This window comes from Ursus maritimus, unplaced genomic scaffold (genome assembly GCF_017311325.1).
Source record: "Ursus maritimus isolate PB19 unplaced genomic scaffold, ASM1731132v1 scaffold_1, whole genome shotgun sequence".
NCBI classification, from domain to species: Eukaryota; Metazoa; Chordata; class Mammalia; order Carnivora; family Ursidae; genus Ursus; species Ursus maritimus.
The window spans coordinates 98,771,809-98,787,350 of record NW_024423343.1 but is presented as its reverse complement, the minus strand read 5'-3'; the positions used below and the strand labels follow the sequence as shown (position 1 = coordinate 98,787,350).

At 37.9% G+C, this 15,542-nt stretch overlaps 1 protein-coding gene and 1 pseudogene across 6 annotated transcripts in view; one reads left to right on the top strand and one right to left on the bottom strand.

Moving 5' to 3' along the window:
• The window catches only part of PTPN4 (protein tyrosine phosphatase non-receptor type 4), a 219,612-nt gene that overhangs the window by 149,957 nt on the left and 54,113 nt on the right, over positions 1–15,542 (bottom strand). The gene's annotated exons all lie outside the window — the stretch shown is intronic.
• Positions 986–14,909, top strand: LOC103658603 (annotated as a pseudogene).

The window sequence follows — 15,542 nt, the reverse complement described above, 5'->3', positions numbered from 1 at the left end:
ACTCCCCCTGCTTGTGTTCCCTCTCTCGCTGGCTGTCTCTCTGTCAAATAAATAAATAAAATCTATAAAAAAAAAAAAAAGAAGTATTAGTATCTCTCATGCTTCTGTGGGGTGATGGGCCCAGCTTTGGTTCTTACTTGTGGTTGCAGTTAGATGGCAGCTAATAAATTCATCTGAAGTTTGACAGTACCATAATGTACAAGATGGTTCATTCACATTGTTGGCAACTGGTACTGACTGTTGGCTAAAATATCACCTGGGGCTATTAACTAGAGAGCCTACATATATGGCCTCTCCATATGGTATAGACTTCTCACAGCATGACAGCTGGATTTTGAGACTGTTCCAAGAGTGTGAGTTCTAAGTGACCCAACTAGAAGGGGGAAGGCTTCATGTTACTGGTAGTCACAAAGAGTCTCTTTGCTGCCATGGACAAAAGTGAATCACAAAGGCCAGGCAAAATTCAGGGGTGAGGAATTCTGCAATAGCATGAATACTAAGAGGAACAGTTCTTTGGGGGGACATTTTTGGGGACTGGTTACCAGAAATGGAATATTATACAGAAAGGGGGGGGATATTTAGGTTGAACCATATATGAAACTGCCGACACTGACTTACAAAAACAGCAATTTCAAATGATTTATTCTAATAACAGTAAAAACAAAACTAATCTATGTCAGTCTGGTGACTGCTTTGGACAAGGAGTGAAAAGTAACAAGGAAGTACAAGGGATACTTCTAACATATTGGTAATATTCTATATCTTGATCCAATGGTGGTTTCACAGATTTCACTTTGTAATTCTTATCAATCTTACATTTAAGATTTTTTTTTAAGTAGGCTCCATGCCCAACGTGGGGCTTTGAACTCACAACCCCAAGATCAAGAGTTGCATGCTCTACTGACTGAGCCAGCTAGGCGTCCCAAAGATTTGATTTTTATTGTATGTATGTTATATTTCAAATAAAAAGTTACTTCTGCTCCTCATGACTACCAAGACCCTCAATGAAACACCAATTCATACTCGTTTAAACTGGGAAAATTTTCTGTTTTACCAAGGAAAATTAGCAAGTGAGTGGCCCAGTGGGGACTCTAATGTATTTTGTTTTCTTTTAAAGATTTTTTATTTATTTGTCAGAGAGAGAGAGAAAGAGAGAGAGAGAGCACATGCGCTCAAGCTGCGGGAGCAGCAGGCAGAGGGAGAAGCAGGCTCCCCGCTGAGCCCGATGCAGAACTTGATCCCAGGACCCTAGGATCATGACCTGAGCCAAAGGCAGACGTTTAACTGACTGAGCCACCCAGGTATCCCATCTAATGTGTTTCTTACTGATGCACACAAAACTTGCAAATTTTATCCTTTGCATAGTAGAAACCCCCTATTTCAAAATTAGTCCCTAAAACATCTTACTTTCCTTCTTTGCTTTCCTTTAAAGGTGAACTAAAACAGATTTTTTTCGCAGGGAGATGAGAAATCTGTGCACTGATCTGTCTTAATTCAGTCATTCTCATTTATCCAATGTTATTAATATGCAAATGCACAATGCAAACTACCAACTTAAGAAGAAATGTTTGTGTATGGGGGTGTGCTAAGGGGCAAAACAAAATCTCTTGACTCTTAACTTTCAAAAGTAAGAACACCCAACTGATGAAAAACTGCAACTAAAAGAAAGTTCTTTCAAAAATGAATGTATAAATCAAAAAAATTTCATTTACACTAACTTTAGAGCAGTTTCTCAACCAACCTGGCACTGGTGACATTTTATGTCAGATAATTCCTGGGGCAGGGGTCTGTCCTATGTATTATGGAATGTTTAGCTGCATTCCTGGTTTCTACCCACTAGATGCCAGTAATTCCTATCCAACTGTGACAACCAGAATGTTTTGACATTGCCAAATGTCCCTTGGGGGAGGGAGCAGGTACAAAATCAGCCCCATTTGAAAATTATCACCATAGATGTACAAGGGCTCAAAACCTCTTGCTAAAGACAACACCTGTACGACTATAGATTAGTTTCTCATTCACTTTTAGAAAAATACTAAACAGAAAACCTATTCTGTAAGTGAGAACATTAAATATAATACAGCTGGGATCTAACATAGATTTTGATTATGTCCCACTTAGTATATGCAATGAACAAATAGGAAAATGTGCTCTATAAATAATGGCTAATTATAGAATGTTAATGAGGTCAAGGCAGTCTTCAATCCCTCCTTTTTCTATAAGGACAGAGACCAGAGACTACATACAACCAAATCATCATGTGTGCTCTTGTAAAATATAGATTTCCGAGCCCCAAAACAGACCTAGGAAATTGAGGTGTGGAAATAGCAATCTGAACTTCTAATAAGCCTTCCCTAAGAGCCCACCATTAAATTCCTATGCATACAAAAATATAAGAAAAACAGCACCATGGGGCGCCTGGGTGGCACAGCGGTTAAGCGTCTGCCTTCAGCTCAGGGCGTGATCCCGGCGTGATGGGATCGAGCCCCACATCAGGCTCTTCTGCTAGGAGCCTGCTTCTTCCTCTCCCACTCCCCCTGCTTGTGTTCCCTCTCTCGCTGGCTGTCTCTATCTCTGTCAAATAAATAAATAAAATCTTTAAAAAAAAAAAAAAGAAAAGAAAAACAGCACCATGGACTACTTATCTCTCATCTTTTGTGACCACAACTTTTAACATATTTTTAATCTGTGTCACTGATCAGAAGAAGATACAGAGAAGGAACAGACCAGTCAACTGATAGCAGATGGTGAGGAAGATAAAAGCATCAGTTTGAAGAGTCAGAGGGCCAGGATTTTGGTCTCCATCTACCACTTACTTGGCCTTGTAGCTATGAGCAAAGCACAAACTCCCTGGGTTTGAATTCTCTGTGAAAAAGAGATAATTGTCATACTACATTGTTATTGACAAAAAGAACCAAAAACAGATGTGAAAGGTCTAAGGAAATAATACAGCATGATTATGAAAGTTTACTATTATCTGACAGATATTTAGTACTAAGCTACATCTAAGAACAGAGCCATATTCAGTAAAATTATCCAATAAAATATTAATTTGGATATATAAAAAAAGCTGTTTCTAAAGAAACATATCCTAAATATTATTCAAACAATAGAAAATAAAAGCATATCCATGAGGTATCTAGGTTAAACAAGAGAACATACAGAGAAGCAGGAAAATTTGTACAGATGAGAAGCTGAGAGTCAGGCAAGTGTCACTTTATAGAAACAAGTATGAAAGTAGGAAAGATCTTATACAACTACCAAAGAAAAACTTGCTCTAGTTTTTAGCTAAGAAAAGATTTATATTCAATTTCTGGTGCAGACCAACATAAAATAAGCACACTAGAAGCTACTTTTCTCATTGATTACAACTAAAGACTCAAGATAAAAATATATAAAGCAATTATATGAGTAATCCAAAAAGTAAATTACAGCACGCAGAGTGGAGAGGCAAAAATCACAATCTGAGGTACGGTGAACTTTCCAGGTTTTCTTTTGTTCTCCTTTCCTTAATTTTCTTTACTTAAACCTTTGACTCAAAGATGGGTTGAATTAGGGAACTACACAGTAGGCATGGGCAGCAAAACAGACAAGGGAAGCCCAATTTTCTGGTAAGAGAACCAGAGAAGGAGCCCTATGAACTGAATGAAGTGTTGGGGGAGGGCACATTTCTCCTCTCTACTAGCTTTGCCCCAGGGACAGCCCGTCATGTAATGACATGGCCATGGTGCTGATACTGTGGGGACTAAAACTCCGAAGAGAACACCCATCTCTGCATAGAAGAACCAGAAAAAAGGGTTTTTTGAAGAGTAGGGGAGTAATCTCTGCTTGTTTTTTATACTTCACTTTTCTCTCACCACTACACTCTATGGCAATCCTACAGGACTGCCCAACACAGAAGGACTGCACTACATAGAAAAGAATCTCATCCTTCTGACTAATTATGAAAAGTGGCCACCAGAAGCCAGAAAATGTGCAGAAAAGCCTGCAAAATATAGGAGAATATAAATCCACATAAGTCTTGGGCTCGTGCCAAAGCTGTGCGTGCGCTGAATACACCCAAAGAACCACAGCAGTGACTGAGAACTAAGCTATAGCGTCAGCCTCAAAGTAGCCCTCCAATGCCGCATGCAACGTCAGACCCAAAGATCACAGCAAAGGATTTAGAACTGAATTCATGTTGGAACCACTACCCCCAAAAATGAGAAGAATTTGAGTACTGGGTTAATCTCCCACTAAAATAACAACAAAATTACTATTATATAATGGATTTTAACAGGACACAGAGTCTCATAAGATTCCAAAATGTCCAGGATACAGTAAAAAATTACTTGGTACACTAAGAACCAGAAAACTCTAAACAACTTTCAAGATAAAAGATAGTCAATTAATGAATACTTTGAGATGATTCAGATATTGGAATTATCAGGCAAAGACTTTAAACATACATAGTACAACCATCCTTCATGAGTAAGGAAAGTGAACATTCTTAAAATGAAAGAATATCCTCTAGAAATTCAAGAAAAAATATATACATACACACATACACATACATATATATATATATATATATATATAACTGGAAAGTCAATCTGAAGGTTATAAGTAACATACCTAATTTGAAAGAAAAAGTTTTTTATAAAAAAATGAACAGACTCAGGACAAAACTTAAAATTCACATTACCAGGGTTCCTGAAGATGACGAGAAAAATATTTGAAAAAGTAACAACTGAAAAGTATCCTAATTTGTTCAAAGAAATGGATTTAAAGATTAGAAAATCTCAATTAAATAAAACCAAGGCCAGACCCATCAAAATCAAACTGCTAAAAGTTAAACTCAATTTTTTTTAAATTTTAAAGGAGGGCATATTTTAAAAATATTCGTTTCATATAGGGGAATAGTAATTTGTATGACTGCAGAGTTTGGCTCAAAAACTATGGAAGTGGGGGGGCGCCTGGGTGGCGCAGTCCTTAAGCGTCTGCCTTCGGCTCAGGGCGTGATCCCAGCGTTCTGGGATCGAGCCCCACATCAGGCTCATCCACTAGGAGCCTGCTTCTTCCTCTCCCACTGCCCCTGCTTGTGTTCCCTCTCTCGCTGGCTGTCTCTCTCTGTCAAATAAATAAATAAAATCTTTAAAAAAAAAAAAAAACTATGGAAGTGGGGCACCTGGATGGCTCAGTTGGTTAAACGTCTGCCTTAGGCTCAGGGCATGATCCTGGGGTCCTAGGATCAAGCCCCACTCAGACTCTCTGCTCAGAGGCGAGCCTGCTTCTCCTTCTTCCTCTGCCACTTCCCCGCTCGTGCTCTCCTCTCTGTGAAATAAATAAGATCTTAAAAAACAAAACAAAACAAAACTATGGAAGTCACAAAACAGCTGAACTACATATTGAAAGTACTGAGAAAAAAGAGCTATCAACCTAGATATCTATATCCACTGAAAATATCCTTCGAGTATAAGACAACTCAAAACATAGTCACACAAAGGAAAATTAAGAGAACTTAAGAAATTCTTCACCAACTGAAATGAAACCACAGGGAAATCTGAAACTTCAAGCAAAAGGAATGGTAAATATCTGGGTAAATATAGGGGTGCCTGGGTGGCTCAGTCATAAGCATATGCCTTCGGCTCAGGGGGTGATCCCAGGGTCCTGGGATTGAGCCCACATCGGGCTCCCTGCTCTCCTGGGAGCCTGCTTCTTCCTCTCCCACTCCCCCTGTTTGTGTTCCCTCTCTCACTGGCTGTCTCTCTCTCTCTGTCAAATAAATAAATAAAATCTTAAAAAAAAAAAATCTGGGTAAATATAAAAAACTATTTCCTCCTACTAAATTATGGGGCACCTGGATGGCTCAGTCGGTTAAGCATCTGCCTTCGGCTCAAGTCGTGATCATGGAGGTCTGGGATCAAGCCCGTCATTGGGCTCCCTGCTCAGCAGAAGTCTCCTTCTCCCTCTCCCTCTGCCACTCCCCCTGCTTGTGCTCTCCCTCTTTCTCTCTCTCAAATTAAAAATAAAATAAAATAAATTATGTAAAATATACATTAGTTGAAAGTAAAACTTAAGCATGTTTGGGGAGATTTCATTCTATGTAAAATTAATATATATGACAACCATAACCAAAAACGAGGGAGGGAATAGGGAACTGTATGCATGGAACTATACAGTTTTACTTGAAGTGGTAAAACGTGAAATCTAAGTACACTGCAAAAAGTAGGTATATATATTATAATCCATACAGCAGCCTTGAAAAAACAAATGAAAAAAAAAGATACACCAAAACGGAACACTAAAAATATTCAAATAATCCAAAGACAGCAAGAAAGGAAGAAGAAACAAAAAACAGAAGGAACAAACAAAACTTAAAAATGGAAGGACTAAATTAAATCAATTCAATAATTTCATTACATTTAAATTGAAAGACATTGTCAGATTATATTTTTAAAGAAGACCTAATTATACACTGCCTACTAGATTTCCACTTTAATATAAAAATGTACACACATTAATATAATAATAAAAAATGAAAAGAGATACAGGATACAAACAGTACTCAAATGGAAAATGAAATACACTACCTGACAGAGTAGATGTCAGAATGAAGAAAATGAGCAGGGATAAAGACGGACATTACATAAAAATAAAAGAGTCAACTCAGCAAGAAGAAATAACAATCATAAATGGGTAATACGATAACAGAGGTAATACAAATACATGAGGTGAAACTAACATAACTGATACACAAATGTTCAATTATACATTTATAGTTGAAGACTTTAACATTCCTCCTTGAAAAACTGATAGAGCAAAGCAAAGAGAGAAATCAGCAAGGATGTAAACACTATGAATCAATTATCTAATTGACATTTATAGGCCTCTCCATGCAAAAAGAGCAAGATGTACATTTTTTTCAAGGGCTATACCATTCACCAAAAAAAATGCCATAAAACTTACCAATTTAAAATAAACCTTACAAAAGCAAACCTTAGCAAATTTAAAATAACTGAAATCATACCAAGCACATTCACTAGACATAATGGAATTAAAATAGAAATTAAAAAGAGAGAGGGGATTGAAAAATCCTCTGAAAAAATCCTCAAATATCTGTAATTCAACATACATGTAAATAACCCATAGGACAAAGAAGTATCAATACAAATTTAAAAATATTTGGAACTGAATGAATATGAAAAGACAACATATGATACTTTGTAGGATGTACAGCTAGATCAGTGCCTGGAGAGATAGTTATAGCATTAAATGCTTATATTAGAAAACAAAATATTTCAAAATAATAATCTACATGCTTGTTCCTTGAAAAATTAAGAGCGTAAATAAAACCAACGTGAAAGAAGGAAGAAAATATTAGAAATCAATGAAATTTAAGAGATAAACAACTGACCGAATTCAATGTAACCCTGAACTAGTTAATTTTTAAAAATCAATAAATTTGATAAACTTTTAGCCAGAGTGAAAGAGGAAGAGAACACCCAAATTACCAATATCAGAAATAAAAGATAGGCAATCAATACAGCTCCTACAGAGAATAAAGAAACAAAACAATTTTATGCCATAAAGTTGACAACTTAAATGAAATGAACCAATTTCTTTCTTTTTTTTTTTTTTAAGATTGTATTTATTTATTTGACAGAGAAAGAGACAGCCAGTGAGAGAGGGAACACAAGCAGGGGGAGTGGGAGAGGAAGAAGCAGGCTCCCAGCAGAGGAGCCTGATGTGGGGCTTGATCCCAGGACTCCGGGATCATGCCCTGAGCCGAAGGCAGACGCTTAACGACTGAGCCACCCAGGCACCCCCAATTTCTAAAAAGACACAAACTGTTAAAACTCAACAAGAAAAAACTATATAATTTGAACAGTCCTAAATCTATTAAAATGTACTTTAATTTATAGTTTAAAACATTTCAACACGGAAAACTACCAGGAAAAGATGATTTCAGTGACAAATTACACCAAACATTTAAGAAAGAAATAACAATTCTACACCATCTTTTCCAGAAAGAGAAGAGGAAGAAACATTTTCCAATTCATTTTGTGAGACTAGCATTAACCTGATACCAAAAACACATACAAAAAATACATCAAAACGTAACTACAATGTAGGAATACATACCAACATCTCCCTCAGCACAGACATAAAAATTCTCAACAACATATTAGCAAACCAAATCCAGCAATATGTAAAAAAAATCATGCACCATAACCAAGTAGTGTTTAGATCATGAATTTAAGGTTGATTCAACAATCAAAATTCATCACTGAAACTCGCCATGTTAACAAACTAAAGAAAAACCAATGATCACAAAGAAGAAAACATTTGACAAAACTCAATATCCAGTCATGATATACACTTTTGGTAAGCTAGGCATAGACAAGAAATTCCTTAAGCTGATAAAGAGCACCTATAAAGTAACTATAGCCATCAACATACTTATTGGTAAAAGACTAAATGCTCTACTTCTAAATCAGAAAAATGACAAAAATTTCCACTCTTACCACTCCTATTCATTTATTACAGTCACTGCAGTAAGGTAAGAAAATTAAATAAAAGGCATACAGATTGAAAAGACAATTTTAATTCACACATGTAAAAAATTTCATGCCATCTACAAAAAATATCTCTTAGAACTAACAAAGGAGTTCAGTTGCAGGTTATGAGCTAAATATACAGCATCAATTCTAGATCTATATACTAGCAATGAATTAGAAATCTTAATTTAAGAAAAGATTACAATATAGGACAGCACAAAAAAATTAATCACTTAGGTATAAGTCTAACAGAGTTTCTGTTTGGGATGATAAAAAAGTTCTGGAAATGGATAGTGGTGATGGTTATACAACAGTATGAATATATTTAATATACTAAATTGTACCCTTAAAAATGTTAAATTAGTAAACTTCATGTTATCTATTTTTATCACAGTAAAGAAATCTTTTTTTTTTAAATGACTTTATTTATTTGAGAGAGAGAGAGAGAGCGAGAGAGAGCACAAGCTGGGGGAGATGGAGAAGTAGGCTCCTAGCTGAGCAGGAAGCCAGACTCAGAGCACAATCCCAGGACCAGGGGGATCATGACCTGAGCCAAAGACAGACATTTAACCAACTGAGCCATCCAGGCACCCCACACCAAGGAAATCTTTAAAAAGATTTTTTTAAATGGGCAAAAGTTTTAAACAGAATTTAGAATGGACCCAAAATGTTATGTAGTAGGTGATGAGGACACTAATCAAGGAGAAACAATATGATTAGATGGGGAGATGACAATTAACTGTTGAATACGCTGAATGTAAAATAATATTCTGGTTATGTACTGATGACTAACAAATCACATCAAAACAGTGGGTTAAAACAATAACAATAATTTATTTTATTAAGGATTCTGGGATTTCACTGGGCTCAGCTAGGTAGCTCCCACTCAATAGTGAATCTCATGTGGCTACGGTAACATGAAAGTTGAAACTCGTGTCATCTCAGAGCCTCTTCACTCACATGGCTAAAGTCTTGCCTTGGAAGACAAACCGGAATTCCCTAGGCATCTATGTGTTCTCTCCATGTGGTCTCTTCACAGCATCTCCACAAGGTGGTTCAGGATAACTGGACTTCTTACATGGTATCTGAAAGCTCTCCTAGAATGAACGTACTATAAAACACCAGCAGAAGCTGAATGGTCTTTTCTAACCTCAACTGAGAAGTCCTACAACACTTTTTCAAACAGTTTCTATGGTGCAGTGGGTCACTAAGGCCCAGCAAGTTTCAACTGGAGGGAATTATCGACCCCTTCTTATGGTGGGAGAAATTTCAAGGATTTTCTGAACATGGTTTTAAAACATCATGAATACCTCTAGAATCTTTAGCAGACACAGTTTGAATTGAGAAAAGGTATTAGGACTGGAGATAATAAGTATCAGAGTCTTCTGAAACCAGGAAAGAATGAGACACAAAAAACAATACTAAATCCTAAAGGAACATCAATATGAACAAAACTGATTAAGATACAGAATGTGATCAGAGATACGAGAGCTTTCCTTAAAAGAAGAAGGTAACAGTTCTAACTGTTAGAAGTCAAACACAGTAAAAGCCTCAAGAAGCTAGTTAATTTCTCAACTAGATGATAAGCTGTGAGGAAGCAGTTTAAGTAGAAGAATGAGGGCTGAGGCAAGGCTGTGGTATCTATTTTTTATTTTTCAACCTTTATTAAACTATAATTGACAAATAAAATTGTATATATTTAAGGAGTACAATGAGATGCTTTGATATACATACACATTATGGAATGATCAGACTGCAATATTAGATGCTTGATGACAAAGTAAGATGACTCGTTACGGTCTGCCAAAAAGCACATAAAACAGAAATGGGAAGGGGAGGTAAAATGAAAAAATAAACACTTGATTTGAATGCAAATTCAAGGACGTAATTTCAAATTTCATTGTAAACAATCATCCATTTTTCTTATTCTTATTAAGGGAAAAGAATTAGCAACTTACACTGCTTACTATGTTAAGGCAAATTAGTAACCTTCCAAAACAAAGAACATCAGATCCAGATGGGTTCACTGGTGAATTATACCAAACACGTAAGAAAAAATTATATCAATTTTCTACAATTCCTTTCAGAGGGTAGAAGCAGAAGGAATACTTCCAAACTCACTCTATGAAGCCAGCATTACATCTCCATCAGAGCTCTGCATGACCAGGCACGTTGTCAGTGAGCAGTAATTTTGAAAGACATCTTTTTCTCTGAGCAGGTCTCAATAATGGGCTTAAAATGTTCACTAAACCATGTTGTAAACAAGTGTGCTATAATCCAGGCTTTGTTTTTCCATTTATGGATCACAGGCAGCGTAGATTTAGCATAGTTCTTAAGGGCCTGAGGATTTTTTGAATGACCAATGAGCACTGGCTTCAACTTAAAGTCATGAGCTGCATTAGCCCCTAATAAGAGACTCAGCCTGTCCATTGAAACTTTGAAGCCAGGCACCGACTTCTCTCAAGCTGTAAAAGTCCTAGATGGCATCTTCTTCCAAAAGAAGGCTGTTTTGTCTACCTTGAAAATTTGTTGTTTAGTGTAGCTATATTTTCATTGAGTAGCTAGATCTTCTGGAACAACTGGCTGCAGCTTCTATATCAGCAATGGCTGCTTCACCTTACACCTTTACATCATGGAAATAGCCTCCTTCCTTAAATCTCATGAAACTACCTCTAAGCTTCAAACTCTTCTTCCACAGCTTCCTCATCTCTCTGAGCCTTCACAGAATTGAAAAGAGTTCAGGCTTTGCTCCGGATTAGGCTTTGGTTTAAGGGAATGTTGAGCCCGGTTTGATCTTCAACTTTCTCCTTATCAGCAATAAGGGTATTTCACTTTCTTATCATTTGTGTGTTTACTAGAGTAGCACTTTTACTTTCCTTTACGAATTTTCCTTTGCATTCACAACCTGACTAACTGGTGCAGAAGACCCAGCTTTCAGCCTTCCTCAGCTTATTACATACCTTCCTCACTAAGCTTAATCAGTTCCAACTTCTGATTTAAAGTGAGAAACATGGGCGCATGGGTTGGTTTAAGCGTCCAATCTGGATTTCTGCTCAGGTCATGATCTCAGGGTCATGAGATCGAGCCCCATTCCCTTTCCCTGTGCCCCTCCCTCCACTCCCACACACACACATGCACAGTCTCTCTCTAAAAAAAATAAATGAATAACATGAGAAACATGCAACTCTCCCTTTCACTTGAACATGCAGAGGCCATGGTAGGGTAATTAACTGTCCTAACTTCAGTATTCCTACATTTCAGGCAATAGTGAGGCCCAAGGAGAGGGAGAAAGAAAAAAGGTAACAACTGGTCAGTGGAACAGTTAGAACACACACATTCAATGAATTAAGTTCACCATCTTACATAGGTGTAGTTCATGGCACCCCAAAACAATTACAATAGTGACATCAAAGATCACCATAACAAACATAATAATAATGAAAAGGTTTGAAATATTTCAAGAATTACCAAATGTGACACAAAGTCAGCAAATGCTGTCGGAAATATGGGGCCAACAGACTTGCTCAACTAAGAGTTGCAACAAACCTTCAATTTGTAAAAAAAATAGTATCAGCAAAGAGCAACAAATCAAAGTGCGATAAAATGAGGTATGCCTATAATTTGAAAACACAGATAAAAAAGCTACAGGAAGAAAACTAAGCATATTTTTAAAAAGAGGCAATGAATTATTCTAAGAAAAACAAAATACAATAAAAATATACTTGGCTTGGCTTTCCAGTAAATTAACCTGAATAATCATAAAGATGTAAAAAATGACACGAATTAAGGCAAAAATTGCTAATTGCCCACATCATACCCATTTTCTCTCATTTCTTTAAAATAAAATTCCAATATTGTTTGGGGTAGCAACAATATCTAAAACACCCAGCACGGGGGTGCCTGGCTGGCTTAGTCAGAAGAGCATGTGACTCTCAATCTCAGGGTCGTGAGTTCAAGCCCTTGAAAAAAATAAATAAAGTAAAATACCCTGCCCTTGCAGCTCCAATGAGGGCATGTGACTAAATTTTGGCCATTAAGATGTAACTAGAAGCTACAGGATAGAATTTATAAGCAGCCCTCCTTAAGATTGGGGAAGAAAACTGGGATGTGCCCTTTCTGCTTCTCCATTTTCCCCTACTATAAGCAGAAAGAATTAGGGGTTCCTGGAAAAATAAAGAGAAACAAACTTTCTTGACATAAGAAAAGTCATTTTAGGCTCCCAGCCATCTTGTGAAAAGATTTAAGAGCAAAGAGCCACTATCAGGACAGGATATAACCTAATCATATCAGGGGAAATAAATCAATGGTAAAATTCCCAGTGCCACTTCAAAAGTTAAGATTGACCTGATACACATCCTTGAGTTATCTTTGCAGGATCTAAACCTCTCTGAGCATTCAGACATGGACCAACTGGAGCCAGAGAACTGATGATTGCTGGCCCTCATGACTTTGACCTGGACTCAGACCCTCGGATGACTTCTTCCCCTCTTCCATACTGTACTCCCTATTGTGCAAGCCTCTTCAGGAATATGTGCACACCCTTAGCTTAAAACTCCTCAATTTTGTTGTTCAGGAAAAACTGCTTTGGGAATGTCCCCCAGTGTTCTCCTCCACTTATTTCAAGTAAAACCCTTTCTTTTCCTATTCTTTGGCTTAATTATGTCTTTTAGTTTAATAATCACCAAGAGGCAAACCCAGTGTTGGGTAACACTGCCACCTACCTAAAAAGCTGACAGCGTGTTCGAGCTCTAAAAGCTCTCTTGGATCATTAAGTGATCTTAGGTACACAGCCATGCTCTCGGGGAAGCAAAGGACAAACAGGGAGCCTGACTCCTTGGTAACTATGAAGTTACTATCCCATTCCTGGACCGTCAATCTCCAGGATTCTTTTATGTGAAAGAAAAATGAACTTTTAGCTCCTTTACGTTACTGTTATTTCCAGTTTCTTTTATTTTATTTTATTTTATTTTTTTTTAAGATTTTATTTATTTGACAGAGATAGAGACAGCCAGCGAGAGAGGGAACACAAGCCGGGGGAGTGGGAGAGGAAGAAGCAGGCTCACAGCAGAAGAGCCTGATGTGGGGCTCGATCCCATAATGCCGGGATCACGCCCTGAGCCGAAGGCAGACGCTTAACCGCTGTGCCACCCAGGCGCCCCCAGTTTCTTTTATTAGAAATGTAATTCTGACAAATATAAAATAGAAAGATAAATAGCAGAGGGATAGATAGAAAGATAAATAGATACACAGATTTAACTAAAAATTATGACAAAAGAATTTGGGGGGGCCTGAAGATGTAAAATGGACTAAATATTAAATCCTCATCTTGCATAATAGGAAGTCAACATAAATAATGTCCAAAAGAGACTGGGGAAAAGAGTGGTAAAAAATAATAATTATGTCCAAAATAAAAAACATAAGCCAGCACAGAAAAATGGGAGTACATGCCTAAAATACAACTCCAAAGGTATTTGGAAACTAGTACTAAAAGAGTGGGAGTGGATTCCAGCCCCACCAAGCAAGGAGCACACAGCCAGCATCCTGGCCATCGCCGATCAGGAACATACAGTTATTGCCATCAAGCTGGATGGTGTGTAGTGCGCCCTGGTGAGTGAGATCATCAAGCACTTCGAGCACAAGAGGTTCCACCTCGTGGCCATGAAGCTCCTACGGGCCTCTGAGGAACTCCTGAAGCAGCACTCTATTGACCTGAAGGACCACCCATTCTTCCCAGGGCTGGTGAAGTACATGAGCTCCAGGCCAGTTGTGGCCATGGTCTGGGAGGGATTGAACGTGGTGAAGACAAGGCGAGCAATGCTTGGGGAGACCAACTCAGCAGATTCTAAGCCAGGCACCAATTGAGACTTCTGCATTCAAGTTGGAAGGAACAACATTCATGGCAGCAATTCAGTAAAAAGTACAGAGAAAGAAATCAGCCTATGGTTTATACCTGAAGAACTGGATGACTACAAGTCGTGTGCTTCTGACTGTATCTATGAATAAAAGGTGATCAAAGCATCAGTCTCCTGGGGCACTACTTGATGTGTCCCTAGACACAGCTCTTCAGTCCACTGACTTGAAAGTAACAGAATCAATCTTTCTTTTCTAAAACATACTTACCAATAAAGCCTTGGGAAACTGGATAAATAAATAAATAAATAAATAAGTGGGTGGGAGCATGACATTAAGCTTTCATTATATACGCTTTGTCCTGTCTGGCTTTGAAAAACTATTTAAAATTGGATGTTACTACTTAGATAAAAATTAATAACTGAAATATTAACTACTGAATAATTTGATCAGCTACCACAAAAATGTAGCACTAACATGAAGAAATGACCTTTTCCGGGTGCCTGGGTGGCTCAGTCAGTTAGGCGTCTGCCTTCAGCTTGGGTCATGATCCCAGGGTCCTAGGATCAAGTCCCGCATTGGGCTCCCTGCTCAGCGGAGAGTCTGCTTCTCCCTCTCCCTCTGCCCCACCCCCTGCTCATGCTCTCTCTCACACTCTCTCTTAAATAAATAAAAACCTTAAAGGGGAAAAAAAAAAGAAATGACCTTTTCCAAACATAAGTCTGGCCTTTACCCTTCACTAATGGGAGGTGATCTCTAGACCCTTGGAATGTTCTACTTGACAGGAATGTCTTTATTTGCCTAGGGCCTTGGTCACGTGACAAGCCATATCGCATCAGTTCTAACGTCCAGAGAACTGGAGACTAAGAATATTAGCATAGACCTCTGGAAGAGGTTAAACATTAGGTCATTTAGGCAGGGAGTATGTGATCAAGTCCCAGTAAAAATACAAAAAGCTTGGGGAGGACTCCCTGGTTCGAAACAGTCTGTAAGTATTGTCACACATGGTGGCCAGGAGAAGGTAACATCTTTTATGACTCCGTGGCAGAAGAGGTCTTGAAGTTCTTGGTTTTGACTCCTCCTAGACTCTGCCCAATCCATCTCTTCCCCTGGATGATCTTAATCTGTATCCTTTCCCTGTAACAAACTATA